Here is a 16,310-nt window from a genome sequence, read left to right as displayed (position 1 = left end):
GAGAATTCTGTAAGCAAAACTTAGGGGCTGCTCAACTGATGCTGGCCATTCAGTAGATGGCACTCTTCCCTTCGAGCCCATATTAAACAGCTCCGAGAAGGACGTTCTCTGACAGTCAGGCGTGATAGAAAGCAGGGAGTCTCTTCAAAGTGCTTAACTGATAGTCACAATCCCTCCAGAAACATCCATCAAAAGCTGATGGGTCAAGTCAGAAACTTTAGAGAGCCCAGGAAAGTTTAGATTATATGACATCAAACACAATATAAAATCATCTAACTCAAGTGATAACCAATAATCAACTTCTCAGAGTCTTTACTATGTCAAGCAAATACACTGCTCTTCTTCTGACATAAAATGTTCCTTGCCTATTCCAAAATGCAGGGGTCCTCAAACTACGGCCCGCGGGCCACATGAGGCAGTGTGATTGTATTTGTTCCCATTTTGTTTTTTTACTTCAAAATAAGATATGTGCAGTGTGCATAGGAATTTGTTCATTGTTTTTTTTTTTTTTTAACTATAGTCCAGCCCTCCAACCGTCTGAGGAACAGTGAATTGGCCCCCTGTTTAAAAAGTTTGAAGATCCCTGCTAATGCAACTGCAATAACAGCCTTTCAGTAGCTAGTGACCAGATCCTTCTGTCACATATTTTATCAGGGTACTTTGTGTTTAGAGAACAATGATGTTATCATTATCAAAATTCGCTACAACAAATCAAAAATATATTATTACATTCAACATTTTTGATTGAAGATGATTCTGATACCCACTGAAAAATCAAACATCCTAATACAAAATCACTGCAGATCTAGTTTTTCAATAAAGCAAAAAAGAAAAAAAAAGAAGAGACAAGCGTTTAAAGCAATGAATTTCTAAATCATTGAGGACATGTGTTTTACTCTAATATATAACAGCTGCCAATTTTAGGTGATGAGTAATGTTTCTCACACTTCTGGAGAGAGGATAAATTTCCTTTTAATGAAATCTCTAGTTGAAATCCAAACTTTTCAGCAATCTGACAGAAATCACCTTAAAAATTCTACCTTTCCCTAGGAGAGACAGAATGCAACTCTGGCAATAAAGGTGTAAGAAAAAGGCAAAGTAAAAGGAACATATTTTCAAAGTTTTTTTAAAAAATGGGAGTGTCAATAAAGAATAAGAACAATATATCGACTTCATTGCCAATCTCTTTTCCCTTTCCACCTCCCACCTGTGCCAATCATTCCCAGGAGCAATGAAGCATTCCACTCATCCAAAGCATTTACGCCCATTCACAACTCCACTTCAGTTCTGTCTGACCATTACCCCTCCCCAGTCACTTCCTTAGATATTAAAAGGCTGATCTTATAGAATGTTTTCATGCACTAGTAAGACACAAGAAAACAGAAATGACAGGGCAGCGCCTGTGGCTCAGTGAGTAGGGCGCCAGCCCCATATACTGAGGGTGGCGGGTTCAAACCCAGCCCTGGCCAAACTGCACCAAAAAAATAGCTGGGCATTGTAGCGAGTGCCTGTAGTCCCAGCTACTTGGGAGGCTGAGGCAGGAGAATCGCCTAAGCCCAGGAGTTGGAGGTTGCTGTGAGCTGCCATGGTACTCTACCAAGGGTGACAAAGTGAGACTCTGTCTCCAAAAAAAAAAAAAAAAGAAAGAAAAAGAAAATAGAAATGACAATGCAGCTAATAGTTGCTGGCTCTAACTTCTGAAGGATGTAAAGTACAGTGTTCTTAAGAATCCCTAAGAAGTCCTTTAGCCCTGAAATATACTTCTCTAGTTATGCCAAGTAAGCCTAATAATCCGCTCCACAAGGATACTGAATGAATCCATCTTTTTGGTATGGCATTTAGTCATTCTTATAGATCAAAAGATGACAGGAAGAGTTGAACCACTGTGGAAGAACTTCATAGAAACATTGCTGATGGTGACAAATTGAAGACATACACCAAGTTGCTAAGATACTGAAAAACTCAGCATTTCTCCAATCTGATTGCTTTGCATATTGTTGGAGTTGCAACTCCTCTAGCATGTAACCAATAAACAGCCAAGGGAGCTGAGTTAAACAGGCTCAGTCACTCACACCAGCACTGTCCTTTTCCCTTCTACCTGAAAAGAAATGCACTTCCTTGGTAAGAAATCGTAAAAATTTAAAAGGGGATGAGAGTTAGCCAAAATAAATAATAGCAATTTCATGTATGTTACTTGGAATTAGACTTTTATCCTGTTTAATAATCTATTGCTTGCATTAATGCAGTGGTTCTCAACCTTTCTAATGCCACAATGTATTTTCATTGTTAGAAAAGGGTCACGACCCACAGGTTGAGAACCACTGCCTTAATGTATACTGTGATCATTACAATTATTTTGTTTCCTTTATATAGCATAATTATTGAGACATTGGCCAGGTGCAGGGACTCACACCTGTAATACTAACGCTTTAGGAGGCTGAGGTGGGTGGATTGCTCGAGCTCAAGAGTTCAAGTCCCGCCTGAGTAAGAGCCCATCTCTACTAAAAATAGAAAAACCACCTAGGTGTTGTGGCAGGCACCTGTAGTCCCGGCTACTCAGGAACCTGAGGCATGAGGATGGCTTGAGAGTAAGAGTTTGAGGTTGCTATGAGCTATGATGATGCCATGGCACTCAACCTCAGGCGACAGAGTAAGACTCTGTCTCAGGAAAAAATTAAAATTAAAATTAAAAAAAAGACATTAATTTTAATGTTATTGCCCTTAAATTTCTCAGTATTGTTTTTACCTCCCAGCTGGTTGTAGGAAATTTTTATCCTATGGAAATCATGTATGCCCACTACAGAAAAATTAAGTTTCATAACTCCAGGTTCAAAGTGCAGTCTTATTCAAGGAGCAATCTTAAGTTCTAGTTAATGTACTGCCTATATACCAATTTCCTCGGGCCTAATTTCAGGGAATTGAAACAAAGCGGTTTCAAAGTTCATCTCGTATCAGCGAATCTTACCATTTTCAACTAAGCTTTAAAGCTAATTCAAAAAAAAAAAGATAAATGTAACACATAAGGTGGCAATGCTGATCAGTAAAAGCTCAATTTATGGGTGGTGCCTGTGGTTCAGTCGGTAAGGCGCCGGCCCCATATACCGAGGGTGGCGGGTTCAAACCTGGCCCCAGCCGAACTGCAACAAAAAAATAGCCGGGCATTGTGGCGGGCGCCTGTAGTCCCAGCTACTCGGGAGGCTGAGGCAAGAGAATCGCGTAAGCCCAGGAGTTGGAGGTTGCTGTGAGCTGTGTGATGCCATGGCACTCTACCAAGGGCCATAAAGTGAAACTCTGTCTCTACAAAAAAACAAACAAAAAAAAAGCTCAATTTATATCTCACCTCATTATGAAGATATAAGCTAGGTGTGGTATTGTACATTTGCAGTCCCAGGGACTCAGGAGGCTGAAAGGAAGGATCACTTGAGCCCAGGAGCTGGAGACCAGCCTGGACAACAAAGCATGACCCCCATCTCAAAATAAATAAATAAGATTTAACTAAATAGCAAAGACTCGTACTGCTGGCACTCAATAAATATCCATTACTAGAATACCAGGTGAATAAATTTTGACTTTACCTGAAAGGAGACTCTCCAAAGAAGTGTGGTTACATAATACACACACACATACACATCCATAATTAGCTACTGTTAGTTGAAAAAATGATTAATTCATCTAAAGGATAACTATTTTTTCTTTTAAGCCAGAGTCAATGAAAAACTTCTAACCTGGGGCGGCACCTATGGCTCAAAGCAGTAGGGTTCCGGCCCCATATGCCAGAGATGGTGGGTTCAAACCCAGCCCCGGCCAAAAAACTGCAATAATAAAAAAAAAAAAAACTTCTAACCTGGACGTTTCAGAGAGAATTCCTGATATATACAACCCATTACAGTAAAAATTTGAAATTGTCTTGGCTTTTAGCCAAAAGAATTTAATCTCTGGCAGAACCTGAAAGACCTCTTAACAACCTCATAAATATTCTGGCATGGACCCTAAGTTCAAATGATAGAGCAGTAACACAGAAGACATGAAATAAAAAGTATGATGGCACTTATTTTGAATTTTAATGACATGACAGTTTGTTCAATTTCAGATTGAGTGTGAATAATTTCTAATTTCAAATTAAGTATGTTTAAAAGTAAGTATACCTAGCACTCTGGGAGGCCGAGGCAGGTGGATTGCTTGAGCTCACAAGTTCGACACCAACCTGAGCAAAAGCAAGACCCTGTCTCTACTAAAAATAGAAAAACTGAGGCAAGAGGATCACTTGAAACCAAGAGTTTGAGGTTGCTGTGAGCTATGACACCACAGCATTCTACCCAGGGCTACAGCTTGAAGCTCTGTCTCAAAATAAACAAATAAATAAAAGTAAGTATAACACTGTTAATTGATATACAAAGTTTTTTCTATACGAACTCTCCATATTAAATATTTCCAAAGGAATCTGAAACAGCATTGAATATTAAATGAAGCCCGAAATTAATTTAGCGTGAGAAAGATTAGTAACCTATGTTTTCAATAAAGCGTGTATGTTCTTAATTTGATGTGTGTTTTTTTTTATTTTTTTTATTTTTTTTTTTTAATTTGATGTGTTTTTAAACATTTCTTTAACATTACTTTTCACTAAATTGTCAACAGGACATATTAGCCATCTACAGTATTCTAAACATTACTTGAAAGAGCTAGTTCATTCAGGTTATAATCAATTTGCTTAACATATCAACTACAATGGTGAGGCAGCAACACACAGTTCCTTGAGTGAAAAAGGCACAAGTTACATCTTCTCATTTATGGTTAATTTTAGGAAGCAAAACTCAGGTGGTATTTAACATAAACTTAACTTCAAATCCATCTCACAAGGATGATCAGGCCTACTGAATTAATACAGATCCAAACTCTGACGTTAGTGCTGCTGGGCCCCTGAAAGCCCTAGTTAAAAAAAAAGACTTTAATATCTTCAGCAACTAAGATAACGTAGTTTAGCACAAACTCTGGCATCCTAGCTAAACATATCTATTGAAAGAGAAATCTCTTCCAAAGTCAAAAGGTGATTCTACTTAATGCAGAATAATCACCCCTCTTCAGATTTAAGCACAACCTGTTGGTGGTATTAACACAAGAAGATATGGCTAAACAAGACAAGTGCACCTGGTAGTCTTAGGAAAACTCTAAAGATGTTTTATTGATTTGCAACCATTACCAAGAGTGACATAGCAGAAGGGAACAGTGATTACACTGGCTCACTCTTGAGACAGACTTATGGATTCAGAACCAGGCTGTGCCATCTAACAGTAGTACACCTTAACCTCTTCATCTCAGTTTAGTCACTGGGTTAGTGGGAGGATAAGAAAATTAAACACATAAAATTCTTAGCATAGTGCTTGGCATAGAGGTAAAGCAAATAAATACCGGCCATTACAAATATTTGCTGAGTATGCAGAGGCTGGGAAGCATGCTATGACAGCCTTCAAATACGTATGTCACTTCGTATATTGATAATGATAAACACATAAATCACTTAGAGTACAGACCCTATTTTAAGCACATTACATGCAACAATTTTGTTAAGCTAAAATTGTTATAATTGTTCCAGAACATTTTACAGTTTGTTCACAGTTGAGTTTCTATGCTTTTACATGATTTCTTCCTTCAACAGAAATGCTTCTGAAACCCTGATGACATGCATATATGTATGCTGCCCACTACCACTAACCAACTGCATTGAGATGGACATCAACCAGCTAACCGTATGTAGGCTTACATGTGACAAAAGCACTCAGACAGGATCGGCCTACTTCAGGAAGCCTCACCAATCTCAGAAGTTGGACATCACTCTGAATCTAGGTTGTAGATCGTATACATAGGGTGGGCTGTTGCTATTACTTCCCTTAGTCTCAAAAGACATTCTGGTTTTACAGACACCAAATCCATACTTTAAACATAATTGAGCAGAGGTCCCATTCATCCCAGCATAACACTGAAAAAGAAGTTGTAAATAGCAAAGAGTATAATATTACTTTTCTCATTTTCAGTCAATGGTCAAAACTTATACTCTGCAGATATAATTTCTACCATACGAAATTAATATTTCCCAGAAGCCATACAATCACCAGTCATATATCAAATGTTTACCAAACATTCCCATATCATATATGTAAAAAGCTGCAACATACTGAATGTCTCCTACCAACTATGTCAAGAACTCCTTAAATTATGTCTAACATTGAAAATAGATACACTACTGCTTTTTCTTTAAAAATAACTATTACCAACATGCCAGCAGTTTTTGTCAATTTTAAGAGTTAGTGTTGACTGAACTCTAAGAAAGATGAGTTAAATGCAGCTGAAGTGGCCTTTGTGTTTGCTGGTCCTCTCCCTGAGTAAAGTTAACCTGCTCCGCTTAGGCAAAAGAAAATAAGTTACAGTGCAAGCCTATTGAAATAGAAACACAGATAAATAGTTTCTACAATTGCTCCAAAATAATTTAACCCTACAAAAGAGTTACTCCCATAACTTAATACAAATTCTTTTGATAATCAAGTATCTTCTTTCAAAATGAGAAACCACACTGGGCTCTTTCTTTAACAACACTCTCAGTATAAGTCTTCTAAAACCAAAATTAGGATGTATAACCAACAAGTAGATGGAATTCACTTCAAAAAACATAACCTTTTAGTGCTGCTAAATCTAAAATGTCGCATAATTTAAGTAGATATGCATACGTCTATGTAGCTAGTTCCATCCCCACAATCTTATCAGTTCTTCCACCAATCTTGCATATAATCCTCCCTCAAAGCCTCTTGGTTGAATTAAATTCCACAACACTCTACCAGGTTAATTGCACCAGCACATGTGCCAAGGAAATTAGTGGTTTTCCTTACGCTCCAATTTTAAACGAGTACCTACTTGCAATTAAATCTCTGCAACACAAAAAGTTCACCTGAGGCCATTCTTGCTATTTTAAAAGAGGCTCAGTTTATTCTACTTGTCTGTGGTCTTGCCTCAGCTATAAAAGCATACCTCCAAAGAGGCTGGACGTGCCCCAAACACCAGTAAACCAGACCTACTGCCAACTCTGCTTGTCACCCCAGCAGGAAGCGCAACCTACCGTGTAGAGATGGTGTGTTTGTGTGTGCTAGAGAAATGGAGATTAAAGATGGTTGAACACTTTCAACTTGTAACAGAAGTTTTTTAACTGAGGAGAAAAACTAAATAAACCAACACTCTCCCTTTCTTCCACCTTTTGCAAGCGCGGGAACGTCCTACCCATCCTGGAGCGCACCTCCAAGTCCTAAGGTCCCCGGTCACCTAAGCCTCAACTAGCATTTGATTTTTACAACTCCTTCCCCTCCCAGGAATAACCAGAGGACGCCCAAGAGCGTCTGGCCCACTCCGCAGCCCCGCCGGCCCCCAAGACCCACCCCCACAGGTACGGTACCCTCCCGTCAGGAAGAGGGGTTCACCTGAGGCCGCGGGGACAGCCAATAGGAAGTACCCTCGGCCCCGCCAGCCGTAGCACTCTCCACTCCCGCGCGACCCCCTGCCAGAGCCCCGGCAGCCAGCCCCCCAGGCCCGGCCCGGAGGTGGGGCGGACGGAAGGCGCCTTCTCTCCCCACCGGATTACCTTGCAACGTGCAGCCGGCTTTGTGCTTCCCTCCCTCCTTCTCCGCAGCCGCCAGGGCCGCAGCGGCCGCCCGAACGCCGCCGCCGCCTCTTAAGCGCCGCAGGGCTCCAGAGGGGAGGGCAGGGGAAGAGGAGGGGGCGTGCGAAGGGAGGGACCTGGACACTGAGCCCTGTGTAGCAGGAAGCGGCGACACCTGGGTCGCCGATGCCGCTTGCTCTCGCTGGCTGTTTTAAAAAATATATTTTAAACCCCTCTTCTTTTCCTCCCGCCCCTCACCCTGACGACCGTTACGACCCGGCGGCTCCCGCTCTGGCGGGACTAGCCGAGAGCCCCGCGAGCCTCTCCTAGCCCCGCCCCCTAAGGCCCCGTCCCCAGGCCCCCCAAGCACCCTGGCCACGCCCCCACAAACCCGCCCCTCGTAGCCCTCGACGCCCCAGGCCCCGCCCCTTGGGCCCCTGAGCGTTCCGGTCCCGCCTTCCGAAGGCCCCGCCCCTCGCATCCCCACCCCCCCGCTCTCTCTGGCCCCGCCCCTTAGGCCCCTAGCGTGCCTTGGCCCCGCCTCCTGCCACCCCGTGGCTGCGTACAATCTAAGAGTCGGCGAAGCGGGGGTTCGGGGGGCCTGCAGGCCGGAGAACCGGGAGGGCCTGGCTCGGGGCGGCTGCCTGGCAGCTTTTCAACGTCCTCCTCTGGCTATGCAGCTAGAATCCACGGGGTCCCCTGAGGGCCAGATTGGGAAACGACCCCGACGAAAACCCGACCGCAATGGGGAGGAGAGGGGCCTCGGAAATGTCTCCCGCCCTAAACAAGTACCCCCACGCTCCTGAGGCTGAGCCGCGGCGTTCAGGCACGGTCTCGGCCGCCCACAGTGGCGGCTGGGTCTTCAGGGGGCCACTGGAAGGTTCCACCTCTGCACACAGACCCCCCCCCCACAGGAGGACCTGGATTTTCCTCTCGGTACGATGGCTTTTGGGGGCGCCTGCTCCGCCCACTCACCTCTATCCAGGAGCTGGGCAAGGGCTCTGCATTCTGCTGGGTTTGGACCGTTCTGCGGTCTTTACTACCCCGGCCTCTTATCCTTAAGAGAGCTGACCTCTTTGAGGCGAAAAGTCGAGGCACTTCCAGCAGCCTTCAAAATGAATCCAGGGCCAGGCAAACTTTGCAACATGCAATCTCAGGACTGTGAATCCATCCACAGGTGACACTGGGCTGCCTACCCCCATCGCCCAGACATTGTTTCTCATCTCAACCTATTCTCAAAATAGACCTCCCAGCAGCGCACACTTTTCCCTGCCACCCACGACTTCACATCCCTCCAGCACACATGTCCTCCACGAGCACGATACACCCGAAAGCACACCCCTGGGAGCGCCATTCCAGTGATTCATGTCCCTTGTGTCAACCCCACCCTAACAAGCACAACAAACTTATTTCCCCCACCCTTATCTCCCCTTGTTTCCAAGGCACTGGCAACAGTCCATTTCATTTCCTTCCTCATCTGCAGACTCTTCCCCCTCAAATACCTCACACCATCCCCCTCCTCTCCGTCCCCCTCCTCTTCCCTAAAAATGTGCTAATTAAAATGTAGTTTCCTCTTCCCACATTTGAAGTGTGGAAAATGAATCTTGTCTTGGCAGTAACTGTGATTCATTTATTCTCGTTTTCTTTCTCCACTGGACTAAGGCTGCAGAAATTTTAGTCTACCACCATCTCCCATTTGCACAAAATCCAACCATGCTTTATTATTTTTAAAGACTCCTAAAGAAACATGAGGAAGGTGGTGAAGGCTTCCTAGCTTTGGGGAGAAAACAATATTTAGAAAATGCTCAGTGTAACATTTCATTTGGCATTTAAAAATATCTGCAGTATTTGCGAGAGATATTGGGAGTGGCTGGATATTTTCTTGCATTTAAAAAGCAAAAAAAGAAAAAATTGAAAAGCTTTGCATGCATCAAGGTTAGCCTTTTTTACGAATAGCAAAAAAAGTATGCTAAAGGCACATATCAGAATATAGTCTCCACTACACAAGGCATTTGCCAGTCACAAATCTAGACCTCACCGCCACCGCCACCGCCAAATGAAGACAAATTAACATAATCCATTTTAAGCATGTCTGATGAAGAATCTTTTCCATGATTATTCCTTTTCCCACAGTTTCTGGGCAAAATGGATAAAAGATCTGCTTACCCGCTGAAAATCCAAAGCTTCCTTGTGACCAGGGGAGTAGACGTGCGTGCCTGTGTCTTCTGTTCTCTAGGTGTGGATTCTGCAGTGCTGCACAGAACCCCACTGCAGCCTCAGACCAGAGGCAGCGGCGGCAGCAGCAGCAGCCGCAGCTTCGCCCAACGCTGAGTAGTAAAGTATTTAGAAGAGACTCCACAATTACCATTAGGCGCTTGCTTATAAGAGAGGAGGCGGAATCTTTCTTAAAGGAATGGGTTTTGTTTTTCCTATCCACTATTGCTTCATAAGAAGCAGAAAGCATGAAATAGGGGAGTTGTTTTGGAATGAGTAAAGCAGTACAGCTGTGGGAGAGCAAGGTTAAAATTAACTGGGTGATCAAGGGATGGAGGCACCAATTTTAGTGCTAGTCAATGAAATGCTAGCAGCACTGGTTTTAGAGAAACCTGCTAACTTTAAATGTTGGGGTTAATGGCCAAAATAAAGCCATGTGCCTTGAAACTGATTATTAATTCGTGCTAATATTTAATTTCCGGTCATTATACTAAAACGATAGCTGTACAAAGGGAGACTATTGAATATTTAATACACGAATGAAAAGAATAATAAAGTAAAATTAATTTATGTATCTGGGAACAATGGATTCAAGTCCTGCTAACACCTATAAGCATAGCTAGAATTTCAGCGAATGCTTTGATTAGAAAATATAATACTGACAGATCTCAGTGTGTACTCGTGTGTTATAAAAGTCACGTTATTTATAGAAAAATATTTGAAAATATTCAAAATAATTTTAGAAAACAAAATTTTGCAGAGTACTATACTATTTCAGTGGTAATTTAAAAATCGGCAAAATGCTACTCGGGAGGCTGAGGCAAGAGAATCGCTTGAGCCCAGGAGTTGGAGGTTGCTGTGAGCTGTGATGCCACAGCACTTTACCGAGGGCCATAAAGTGAGACTCTGTCTCTACAAAAAAAAAAAAAAAATCGGCAAAATGAAGACACTCAAATGGAATTAACTGACTTTAAATGTTTATGAATCAGTCATTTACACTTTTAAAATGTGAACTATACACACACAGGAGTCTGTATTAAAATCTTAATTTTGTTTGTAATAGTATTCCTAAATTTCAGAACTGGCCATCTATGATTTTTTTCTTCATGAGTAAATGAAGAGATATGATCTCAAATTTTGGGGAAAAAAATACGGAAAATATTCTGTCATTGATTTTCTTTTCACAACCTTTCTTAATAATGTACCTATGTAATTGTGACCAAGTACTTAACTTTATTTGGTCCTTAGTTCTATATTTTGTAAAACAATGAAATTGAGTTAAAATTGCCTAGAGTCCTTCAGCATTCCAAAATACTGTGATTTTACGGAATTTGTACTTTTTTTTTTTTTCAAGACAGAGCCTCAAGCTGGGTAGAGTGCTGTAGCATCACAGCTCACAGCAACCTCCAACTCCTGGGCTTAAAGCGATTCTCTTGCCTCAGCCTCCCAAGTAGCTGGGACTACAGGCGCCTGCCACAACACCTGGCTATGTTTGGTTGTAGTCGTCATTGTTGTTTGGGCTGGATTCGAACTCACCAGCTGTGGTGTGTATGGCTGGCACCTTAGCCCCTTAAGCTTCAGGCACAGAGCTGGAATTTGTACATTTTTATTTCTGTTATTTAATTCAAGTATGTCTTACTCTAAATTACTTTGCTTGAAAACTTGCAGTAAAAGTAAATCTTTATTTTAAATATATAAACAGAGTTTGCTATGTGCCACCATTCTGAAATTATTTTGCAAATCAAATTATTATTTTGTAAAGTGAATAAACTTAATTTTACCTCAGTTAGGAGTTTGTACCCAGAACTGACCAATTTTCTTGAAGCAAAACCCTTCTCTATTATGAAGAATACTGGTTGAGGGCGGCGCCTGTGGCTCGAAGGGGTAGGACGCTGGCCCCATATACTGGAGGTGGCGGGTTCAAACCTAGCCCTGGCCAGAAACTGCAAAAAAATTAAAAAAAAAAAAAAGAATACTGGTTGATGGTTGGGCACAGTGACTCAAGCCTATAATCCCAGCACTTTGTGTTGCCAAGAAGGTCGCTTGAGACCAACCTGGGCAACTTATCGAGACCCTCATCTCTACCAAAAAAATTAAATTCGTTTGGTGGCACACACCTGTAGTCCTAGCTACTCAGGAGGCTGAGGTGACAGGATCACTTCCACCCAGGAATTTGAAAGCTGCAGTAAGCTATGATGGCACCAATGTGCTCCAGACTAGGATACAGAGAGAAACCCTATCTCTAAAAATTAAAATAGAATACTAATTGATTTCAGTACTATAATGTATGTTAACTAATAACTAAAACGTATTTAAAAACTAGAACATCCTGGGCGGCGCCTGTGGCTCAGTCAGTAAGGTGCCGGCCCCATATACTGAGGGTGGCGGGTTCAAACCCAGCCCCGGCCAAACTGCAACCAAAAAAAAAATAGCCGGGTGTTGTGGCGGGCGCCTGTAGTCCCAGCTACTCGGGAGGCTGAGGCAAGAGAATCGCTTAAGCCCAGGAGTTGGAGGTTGCTGTGAGCTGTGTGAGGCCACGGCACTCTACCGAGGGCCGTAAAGTGAGACTCTGCCTCTACAAAAAAAAAAAAAAAAAAAAAAAACTAGAACATCCTAAGATAAGTCGTAGAATTGGAACAGATTTTAGAGCTCACCTCCTACTCCAACCCTGTAATTTTAACAAGTGAAAACATGGAGGCCTGGAGAAGCACAATAGGGACAGTTAACTCTAAGACAAGACAGAGAAACAATATGAATGAACAAACTCACTATTTTACACACCCACGTTAGGTACCTGTCGCAGTAACAACAAAAAAGTAGTTTTATGGGTGGCGCCTGTGGCTCAAGGAGTAGGGCGCCCGTCCCATATGCCGGAGGTGGCAGGTTCAAACCTAGCCCCAGCCAAAAAAAAAAACAAGTAGTTTTATTCAATGACACTATTTGAATACATACAGCTTTGCGCTAAATACTAACATTCTCTCTTAAATCTGGGGCCAGTATTCCCAGTAGAGAACTTGGTACTAACCTAAGCCCAATCTCCCTAGTTTCAAGGAAGCATCAGGGTTAATATTGGTATTATGTTGTCTGACATAGCAAACTCGGTGTTTAGTGTATCTGGCAGGAAATTTATCACCTTGACTTAAAAAAAGAAATGCTTCCTACAGGGAGCAAATTGAAAGAAATTAGTTACCCAGTTTCCTTCATCTGTTTTTGTTTACCTTTCTTCTCTGCAAGGAGGACTTACTCATTTCATCTACCAGGTGGTAATGAATAGTGAATAAAGTGGTGATTCAAAGCACCACACACACACAGATGAAATGTATTTCTTTTTATTTTTTTTTTTGAGACAGAGTCTCACTTTATTGCCCTCAGTAGAGTGCTGTAATGTCACAGCTCACAGCAACCTCCAACTCCTGGGCTTAGGTGATTCTCTTGCCTCAGCCTTGCAAGTAGCTGGAACTGCAGGTGCCTGCCACAACACCCGGCTATTTTTTTGGTGCAGTTTGGCTGGGGCAGGGTTCAAACACACCACCCTTGGTATATGGGGCCGGTGCTCTACCCACTGAGCCACAGGCACCGCCCTGCTGAGCAGTCTCTTATATAAAGGCACTTAATAGATACTTTTAAAAAATGAATACACAATATAATGAATGAATTGCCCCCCCAAATATCCAGCAACTGAATACAAAGTGTTTTTGTTTGTTTTTAATTTGCATTGTCCAAAACAACTGACTCCATTCTCTACCTCCCTTTTCTAACAGGGTCATGATCTAAAAAAAACAATCTTTATGTGGAGCTCTTTAGACATGCCTGATTTATATTCTCCAATTAAATTGTGGCCACAAATCTCCACATGAACTCTGGATAGATCAAGCAGTAGCAGAGACACTTTCTGCCAAGAAAATACAGCCTTTTTTTTTTTTTTTTTTAGAAACTTCCCTTATTATTATTTTTCTTTTATTGTTATTGCAGTTTTTGGCCGGGGCTGGTTTTGAACCCGCCACCTCTAGTATATAGGGCCAGCACCCTACTACTTGAGCCACGGCACCACCCAAAACATAGTCTTAAGTTTCAAAATTCTAGTGTGCTAATTGTGACATCAACTTGTTATGTGACCTTAAACAAGTTTCCTGACATACTTATGCCTTAGTTTAGACATTTTTTTAAACTGGTAGTGGTAGATTCTAATACCTTCTATACCTACTTACTTCATAGAATTGTTGTGAAGCTCAAATGAAGTAGTAAATATAAAAATGCTTTGAACTTTTCAAAGCGGTATGTAAATATAAGGTATTATTATAGGCAGTTGTATTTTAAATTAATTATCTAGTTCAAGGGACTTTACCCTAAACAACCTATTTTACTACTTATTATTTCAGGAAGCAAACAGGTTACACTTTCTCTCTCTACGCATGCGCACACACACACACACACACACACACACACACACACACACACACACTCTGCTGCTTCCAATTTAACATCTTCTCAGCCTTTAAGGATTTTCCCCTGGATTGGGAAACCGTGTATCTGCAGTTGACTATGAAGAGCCAAGAATTTACAGAATCCTCTCCCTGACCCACTCCCCAAAATTTACCTTTTTAAAGCTCTCAGAAAAGTAAACTTAATGAAGCACAACAGCCTTTTCATACTACATAATGCCATGTATTTAATCAGTGGGTTAGATGACCCATTCATTTGAAACTTGGCCATGCTACATACATTTTGATCACCCTTTTATGCCAGGCCGTCTGGAAAGTACTTGGGGAACAAGGCAGGGAGGACTGACATGGAACTCATGCTAATGAGTTCTCCATTCCCCAAGGAAACATAATCAGGGCAACACTCAAGCTTTCATCAACATATTTTATTAGCACTATGTGACCTATATGGTTTGTTTTCAAGAAATTGCCCTACCAAAATATCTGACAGCTCCTCATACAAACTAATCAGACCTGATGAATTTCTGAACTTTAAGGAAATACCACCCTCAGGGGCCTGATCCCCCTTTTTAAGTGTTTATCATCATTTCTTCATTTTCTGTTTGGTGTCTTTAATCATCATGGCCAAATAAATAAGCAAATAACTGCTACATATAAGAGGCATCATATGTAGGACATAAAAACTCATAAACTCAGTTTCAGAGTCATCAGTTTCTATGTGTAGAAACTCTAAAATGAACACAAAGATGTAATTGCTATGTGAAACCTACAATCTATCACTAGGTATGAAAGACTTGGGGCAGGACCCCCCACTCTGCCCTGAGCGATGACGACCCCAATCAACCGCAAGAGACGGCGCTTGATGCAAACAGCAAGAGGATTTTATTCCAGCATGCTGGGGCTTGACTCGCAACTCTTTTAGGAGCCGAGGAGTCAAGCCCTGAACAGCAGGTTTTACAAGCTTATAAAGGCAAAAACCACAAAGTAGGGAGGAGTAGCAGACATAGCAGGGGCTTTAGGGAGGGGTAGCAGACATAGCAGGGGCTTTAGGGAGGGGTAGCAGACATAGGGGCTTTTCCAGATAAGAAGAACTCTGGTTCATTACTCATCTGTCTTAAGACAAGATCAGCAGTTAAACATTTGCTTAGCTTTTTGTTTTCAGAACCAGTTACCGGTTATCTGCTTCAGCTCGGGGCTATTTCCTAGGACAGTTACAAAAGGTCACATTCTTATGGTAGAGGGCGAGGGGTGCTGCTACTTATCTGGTCCCCCCCCCCACCTTTTTGGATTTGGTAGTACTTTCCTTCAGGTACACATTTTCATCTCAGTCACGTGCCACAACGCTTCAGCTGCTTATCTCTAATATGTATATTGCATCATGACAGGATTTTAAAATGTGGTCAGGAATCACCAGCAACAGAACTACTTGGAGTGTTTCCTAACATGCTGATTCATAGGCCTTCCCCCCAATTTACTAAATTAGAAGTTTTTAGGATAGGGCCCTGGATTAAGGATTTTTTTTTTCTCTTGGAGACAGGATGTCACTTTGTTGTCCTTGATAGAGTGTCATGGTGTCATAGCTCACAGCAACCTCAAACTCTTGGACTCTTGTCTCAGCCTCCCAAGTAGCTGGGACTACAGGCCCCACCACAATGTCTGCCTACTTTTTAGAGATGAGGTCTTCCTCTTCCTTAGGCTGGTCTCAAACTCCTGAGCTCAGGCAATCCGCCCACTTGGGCCTCCCAAGTGCTAGGATTACAGGTGTGAGCCACCATGACTGTCCTTGGATTAAGTGTTTTTAAAGCGCCCTAGGTGATTCTCAGGTACAGTAGTTTGAGAACTGCCATCCAACAGAAACAACGTAGCATATGGAGAATCTCAGAGGCATGATGATTGAAATGCAGTTGGCTCCTTTTTGATTACGTGAGAGGAATTCCCAGATAAGGATGAACCTGGTTGCACCTTTTCTACTGCGTAAACTTGGGCAAAGTGCTTCACCTCTCTGAATCCCAGTA

The 16,310-nt window shown here is 42.2% G+C and overlaps 1 protein-coding gene across 8 annotated transcripts in view; it reads right to left on the bottom strand.

Annotated features, from left to right (window-relative positions):
* The window catches only part of ADD3 (adducin 3), a 174,405-nt gene extending 164,427 nt beyond the window's left edge, over nt 1–9,978 (bottom strand). For 3 of the 8 annotated variants that reach the window (XM_053583606.1, XM_053583605.1, XM_053583601.1), the window contains exon 1: nt 9,806–9,978. The gene's annotated coding sequence lies outside the window, so the exon portion shown is untranslated. Of the gene's footprint in view, nt 1–7,621; nt 7,939–8,614; nt 8,635–9,805 lie in introns of those variants that run through there. The other 5 variants (XM_053583603.1, XM_053583602.1, XM_053583600.1 and 2 more) reach the window with 3 other exon arrangements.
* Nucleotides 9,979–16,310: the final 6,332 nt, after the last annotated feature.

This window comes from Nycticebus coucang, chromosome 3, assembly GCF_027406575.1.
Source record: "Nycticebus coucang isolate mNycCou1 chromosome 3, mNycCou1.pri, whole genome shotgun sequence".
Lineage (NCBI taxonomy): Eukaryota > Metazoa > Chordata > Mammalia > Primates > Lorisidae > Nycticebus > Nycticebus coucang.
The sequence above is the reverse complement of the archived record's forward strand: the minus strand, read 5'-3'. Positions and strand labels throughout refer to the sequence as shown.